Below are 7,457 nucleotides of genomic sequence, written 5' to 3' on the forward strand. Positions count from 1 at the left end.
GAGCTAAAAAATTCCTAAAATTTTAAATAATAAATAAAATTTACTTTCCTCTAGAGGTATAAATTAGGTAAATTGAAATTCAGTTGTAATAAGAATGATCAATAAAACTCCTAAAATTCAAAAAAAAAGAATAATGATAATTAACACAAGCATCCAAATACATTTCTACCTTCCACCCCTCTTTTTCCTTGGGCTGAGGATATGAGGAGAAGAAATAATTGACACACTCTTCATTATTTACACAACTTTGTTGTTCAAAATAAAATATTTGTCTTAATTTTCTGCAAATGAATGCTCATACCTTACATTCAGAGATGTTTAGTACTTTTTTTTTTTGATAAATCAGAAGAAGTTTTTAATGTTTCAGATTCCCAACACAAATAGGCATGAATGTATCTGAATTTAAAAAAAACACAACTCCCTAGTATTCTAATGTGACAGGTTCAGTATAGAGAACAGATCTAAAGTCAGCTTGATTTCTATTATTCTTTTCTTTGGGCACTTGAGAAATGTGTTTTCCCCTCCCCTTTATCCTTGTATTCTGTATTTTCCACAGGCTATGCCGAAATATGGGCCTCTTTCCCCTGAGTTTGTTTAGAACGTGGTTAGTGACAGAGATGTTTAGAATTATTGTCTGGTTCCTTAAAATCACCTGTCTATAGTCTTTGTTTTGGGTGGCGGGTGGTGGTTTTGTCGCTAAGTCATGTTAGTGCACTGAAAACAGAGTAGCCCCAGCTCACTGCAACTGGAGAAAGTCCGCACACAGCAGTGACGACCCAGTGCAGCCAAAAATAAATTAATTAATCAATTTTTTAAAATCTTGCAAATATTTATTTTTAAAAAACACATAAAATCCCTTTTAAGCACAGAACGAGTCACTGTAACTTGTAAAGACATGACCAGACTGTGAGAAAAATACATATACACTCTGGAGCAAATGACAAGTCTTGAATACTATAGTCATGGCTTAATATAAAAAACTATTAAGGCTTTGTTTACCATCTTCTAGAAGTCTCCTTCTCTTCCCACCTCAAACAAACAAACAAAAACAGCAAACAATTATGTTACCATACATAGCCTATCATATCAAAGAAGAAGAACAAATATTACACTGAAATATTTGTTCAAGATTTGGCTTAAATGGAACTCAGACCCGGGAGCCCTTTTTGCCATTAATATCAAAGGTTTACAGCAAAAAGGTAAATGATGGTTAAACTGATCAGTGGAGAAAAGAATGATTAAACAGAATGGCATTTAAGCAAAAAAGAATATTGTTTCAGAACCAGTTACATGAACTGAAGCTCCCTTGGGTGACATTTTTGGTGTAATGATTTTAAGCTTCCTGTTAAACACTGTGCACTTTGGAGATTCAGTTTGCCAGCTGATAGAAACCCATACTAATGGCCTTTTCAGCTTCTTTTATATTGGTTCCAAAACATGATACTGGATATAGCTGAACTTTTCCAAAGGGCTGGGTCATCAAACTGATTTTCTTTTTAGATGCAGTGAATTCAATTTCCAGGGAAGTTTAGAATAAAATTCACAGAAATGACAGGGATTTTTATGTTAAAAGGACAGTAATTGGATTGTATTCCTTGGAGTATGTAACTCTACACTATCTGGTCAGGGTTGTGTTTAATTCATGACAAAGTCATAGTTCCTTCACTCAAGACATTGTAGTCAGTTGATTTCTGAGAGGAGATAAACGCATACTGTAGGCACATGTGAAGGTTTGGGGCTTTTGATTCTTAGAAAATGGTTCTTTTATTTTTTATTTTATTATTATTTTTTTAATGTTTTGGAGCAATAGTTTTTATTATAAAGCTCTTATTTCACAGTGGTCACAATTGTATATAGAGTAATAGATCACTGCAGAAGCTAGTGATAACTCATTCAACAAAATAATCACATATTATACCCATTAATGCCCCATCATCTAAGCAGAAAGGTCTGAAATTTCCTTCTGAAGATGTAATTTTACTTATCTATCACACACTTTACAAAATAACTTGTTCTTCCAAAATCAGAGTGACATGCTTCTGAGGCACTTCCATAGTACAGCACTCTGAATAAATAAGGAAACAGACCAGCTCCTTTTGACAACTCTCCATATCCTTCTAGTTGCCCAATTCTGTGAATAAGGCAATTATACAGACCTTAAAAAGTCACATCATTCTGAGAGTGGATGGGACACAGTCTCATGGATGTCAATCTCTTCTCATTTGCCAAAGGTGCAAGTTAGCATAAAATTCTGACATCTTGTAGTTGCTTATTAAAGGGTTTCTAAGACAGGAAATTGGATCCCTAAGACTATAAACTGATATATTCCTCTCATTGAAAAAGCCTCTGAGAAGTGTGATACATAAGAGAGAGAGGCTTCAGATCAGATCAGATCAGATCAGTCGCTCAGTTGTGTCCCACTATTTGCGACCCCATGAATCACAGCACGCCAGGCCTCCCTGTCCATCACCAACTCCCGGAGTTCATTGAGACTCACGTCCATTGAGTCAGTGATGCCATCCAGCCATCTCATCCTCTGTCGTCCCCTTCTCCTCCTGACCCCAATCCCTCCCAGCATCAGAGTCTTTTCCAATGAGTCAACTCTTCACATGAGGTGGCCAAAGTACTAGAGTTTCAGCTTTAACATCATTCCCTCCAAAGAAATCCCAGGGTTGATCTCCTTCAGAATGGACTGGTTGGATCTCCTTGCAGTCCAAGGGACTCTCAAGAGTCTTCTCCAACACCACACTTCAAAAGCATCAATTCTTCGGCGCTCAGCTTTCTTCACAGTCCAACTCTCACATCCATACATGACCACAGGAAAAACCATAGCCTTCACTAGATAGACCTTTGTTGGCAAAGTCTCTGCTTTTTAACATGCTGTCGAGGTTGGTCATAACTTTCCTTCCAAGAAGTAAGCATCTTTTAATTTCATGGCTGCAGTCACCATCTGTAGTGATTTTGGAACCCAGAAAAATAAAGTCTGACACTGTTTCCACTGTTTCCCCATCTATTTCCCATGAAGTGATGGGACCAGATGCCATGATCTTCGTTTTCTGAATGTTGAGCTTTAAGCCAACTTTTTCACTCTCCACTTTCACTTTCATCAAGAGGCTTTTGAGTTCCTCTTCATTTTCTGCCATAAGGGTGGTGTCATCTGCATATCTGAGATTATTGATATTTCTCCCGGCAATCTTGATTCCATCTTGTGTTTCTTCCAGTCCAGCGTTTCTCATGATGTACTCTGCATATAAGTTAAATAAACAGGGTGACAATATACAGCCTTGATGAACTCCTTTTCCTATTTGGAACCAGTCTGTTGTTCCATGTCCAGTTCTAACTGTTGCTTCTTGACCTGCATACAAATTTCTCAAGAGGCAGATCAGGTGGTATGGTATTCCCATCTCTTGAAGAATTCCAGAGAAAAGAAATGCAAAAAAGCAAAATGGCTGTCTGGGGAGGCCTTACAAATAGCTGTGAAAAGAAGAGAAGCGAAAAGCAAAGGAGAAAAGGAAAGATATAAACATCTGAATGCAGAGTTCCAAAGAATAGCAAGAAGAGATAAGAAAGCCTTCTTCAGCGATCAATGCAAAGAAATAGAGGAAAACAACAGAATGGGAAAGACTAGGGATCTCTTCAAGAAAGTCAGAGATACCAAAGGAACATTTCATGCAAAGATGAGCTCTATAAAGGACAGAAATGGTATGGACCTAACAGAAGCAGAAGATATTAAGAAGAGATGGCAAGAATACACAGAACTGTACAAAAAAGATCTTCACGACCCAGATAATCACGATGGTGTGATCACTGACCTAGAGCCAGACATCCTGGAATGTGAAGTCAAGTGGGCCTTAGAAAGCATCACTATGAACAAAGCTAGTGGAGGTGATGGAATTCCAGTTGAGCTATTCCAAATCCTGAAAGATGATGCTGTGAAAGTGCTGCACTCAATATGCCAGCAAATTTGCAAAAGTCAGCAGTGGCCACACGACTGGAAAAGGTCAGTTTTCATTCCAATCCCAAAGAAAGGCAATGCCAAAGAATGCTCAAACTACCGCACAATTGCACTCATCTCACACACTAGTAAAGTAATGCTCAAAATTCTCCAAGCCAGGCTTCAGCAATATGTGAACCGTGTACTTCCTGATGTTCAAGCTGGTTTTAGAAAAGGCAGAGGAACCAGAGATCAAATTGCCAACATCTGCTGGATCATAGAAAAAGCAAGAGAGTTCCAGAAAAATATCTATTTCTGCTTTATTGACTATGCCAAAGGCTTTGACTGTGTGGATCACAATAAACTGTGGAAAATTCTTCAAGAGGCTTCAGATAGGTGACTCTGATTAGAGATGAAGCCATAAGTGAAACTTTGTTTCCATTGAACCCACCTCTGAGAGGTCAGAAAATAAACTCTTTAAAGTGGACATTGGAGTCTATTTCTAGAATAGCTAAATTAGTTAGTTTGGCTGATGGATCTTTGCTGCCATTGGCTCATGAAGTTAAACAGGGCAAAGTACAACCTAGATGTTTGGTGGTTTCTTTATTCAGTATCCACAGAGAAGGCCCTTATTAAAAAAAAAAAGAAAAGAAGACTGCCGGAACTCCATTACACTAATTTCCTGTCCTAACATTTCCAACCATATAGAGAAGGTCCCAAAAGTCTTAGACTAGTTTTGTGCTTTAATAAACTCAAGTGTCAATATTAAATTGTTTCCTCTTGTCTTGCTATGTCCTCAGAACAAAGCTGGTTGAATATTTCTCAGACTCAGTTTCTTACAGTTCTCTTACTCACTCACACATCACTGGAGATGTGGGTTGTTTTGTGAAAAGCACAGAGATGCACAGTTCTCAAACTCTTGTGTTAAGGAAAGAAACCTCAGCCTCTATGTGTGGTGTTAATATTACTCAAAATTATTTGGGGCAGTACTGTGAACATTGGGATGGTTATATTTTAATACATTTCCACACATTCATCCAGTTAAAGAAAACTGTCTTAACTCCAGGTGTTTTCTCTCCTTCTCCCGGATCAGTGTTTTTTGGGTTTTTATCTGTGATTTCTTCTGTTTTTTATAAGGGTTGTGTTTATTTCCTGGGTTCTGGCAATTTCTTTCTGTGCATCAAAATGGACCTTCTGCCTAGTCAGGAGGGGAACAATTAAATTAAAATCATTAATTCGCTTATTTAGCTTTTTAATGTTTTCTTGAAACTGCTCACAAACTTGGTCCCACTGTTTCTGTTCCGCTGATGTCATTGGATTCCCAAGTTTTTTTCCTCGACACTAAAACTGCCTCTCTGAGTTGATCAGTGGTATCCTTTATTTCCTTTTGCATTAGGATCCATTCTGGTTGGTATCCATTATCTATCAATATTCTGTTCAGGTTGTGAGTCATAGGATCAATATATGAACAGCCAGAAAATTTTTTCAGAGGTTCTCCTTTCCCGCTGAGATTGTCAAAGTCTCCTTTTGCCATTGATTCCTGAATGAGATCCTCCACCAAACGCTCTATTGCCTGAGTTATCTTTGTTCCTTACTGTGTCTTACATCTTTAACAGTGACACTATCAGTGAAATACTGGCTTCGTAGTTTCTGCTTTTGGTATTCATCACTTGTTCAGTTGCACGGTCTGCTCTAAACTGCCTGTACTGCTTCTCTCGTTGACTCGGAGTCCCCAAACAAATACCCTCAAAACCTAAGTAAGGCCGGTGTTGGGGGTGTTTTATATTTGAATTGTTCTTCTTCTTCTGTGTCTTCAACTTTACTCTGTCTGGGATTTGTCTGTTCTATCACGTGGGAAAGTACCTTCCTGTAAGCTTATTCAATCCTTATAATCGTTGTAGAATCAGCAGTACTAGAGCCACTGTCTGGATGGTATTGTTTGGTAAGCTTACGAAAAGATTCCCGACATCATCGGCAGAACAGCCTTCATCCAGATTCAGCAGCCCATAATATTCTCTTATATTCCTTTTGGATTTATGAGTTGACATCATTCTAGTTCTTATGACACCAAGATATGGACCCATTTTCATTCGATTAGGAATCACTGAAGCACTTCTCAGATGAGGTCTTAAGATCTGAGCCATCATCACATACGTTGTGTTCCTTATGGTACCCAGAGTTCTTCCCTAGCAATGATCTCAGACGCAGCTCAGCGGCTCGCACCCCCAAGCTGAGCCTCTGCGCGTGCGTGCGCCATCTGCCCTTCCCGCCACAGGCTTCTCTGCCGGAAGCCCGCGGCAATCTCCGCCGTTGGGCTAGACCATCTGCCTTTTACACAGAGGGAATCCTCGGGGTGCGGCGGGCAGTATTACACCTAATAGGGACAGATGTCCTACCTTACCAGAGAAACCCAGAATCTCCTTTAAGCCTTAGTCTTCTCAAGAAGACAGGAGCAGGACCTTTCAGGAGGCCCCGCCCCGTCCTGGGCCGAAAATCGTTCTTAAAAAAAAAAAAAAAAAAAAAAAATTAATTTCTGGCTATCCTGGGCTTTGTTGCTTTGTTCGGACTAGTTGCAGTAGGTGGGGGCTTCTCACTGTGTGGCTTCTCTTGTTGTGGAGTACAGGCTCTAGGCTTGTGGGCTTCAATAGTTGCAGCACTTGGGCGTCACTAGCTGTGTCTCTTGGGCTCCAGAGCCCAGGCTCAGTAGTTGCGATGCACAGGCTTAGCTGCTCCATGGCACGTGGGATCTTTCTGGATCAAGGATTGAATCTGTGTCCCCTGCATTAGCAGGCAGATTCTTATCCACTGTACCATCAGGGAAATCCAGAAGATGGTTCTTGATTTGTGCTGATGTGTTTTGGTCAAAAATAGTGAGGGAATCTAAAATTACATTAAAGCTATCCCTTTCAAGAATTTTGAGAAGTCATCAAAAATAAATTACATTATTTTAATGATTTTACACCAAAAAAATTTCACTACCAAATTCCTAGACAGTTTGAGAAACTGCTTTATCAAACTTTGCTTTCCATCATGGGTAAAGATGATTTTGTTATTTTTTAAAATTGAACATTGTCCATCTTGAAATATCTCACAAATCTGAACACTAAAAAAAATTCCTTTTGCTTTACTGCTTGATTTAGAAAGTATATAGTGAAGGAGATATGTCCTGCCACTCACAGCCTAAATACTAAGATAAGTACACAAAACTCATATTTGGTTCATGGGGTATATCTCTGGAACAGTGAAAGGTACACTTCTTCTTAAAAAAAAAAAATGCAATAAAAGGTTTAGATAGTCCAGGCCAAATAGGAGATCAGTTCAGTTCAGTTCAGTTGCTCAGTCATGTCCAACTCTTTTCGACCCCATGGATCACAGCATGCCAGGCCTCCCTGTCCATCACCAGCTCCTGGAGTTCACTCAAACTCATGTCCATCGAGTCGGTGATGCCATCCAGCCATCTCATCCTCTGTCATACCCTTCTTCTCCTGCCCCCAATCCCTCCCAGCATCAGGGTCTTTTCCAA

At 39.3% G+C, this 7,457-nt stretch overlaps 1 pseudogene; it reads right to left on the minus strand.

The window, feature by feature from the left end:
• Positions 1–4,359: 4,359 nt before the first annotated feature.
• On the minus strand, positions 4,360–6,669 carry LOC109558383 (dnaJ homolog subfamily C member 28-like; annotated as a pseudogene).
• Positions 6,670–7,457: the final 788 nt, after the last annotated feature.

Source organism: Bos indicus, chromosome 5, assembly GCF_029378745.1.
Source record: "Bos indicus isolate NIAB-ARS_2022 breed Sahiwal x Tharparkar chromosome 5, NIAB-ARS_B.indTharparkar_mat_pri_1.0, whole genome shotgun sequence".
Classification (NCBI taxonomy): Eukaryota; Metazoa; Chordata; class Mammalia; order Artiodactyla; family Bovidae; genus Bos; species Bos indicus.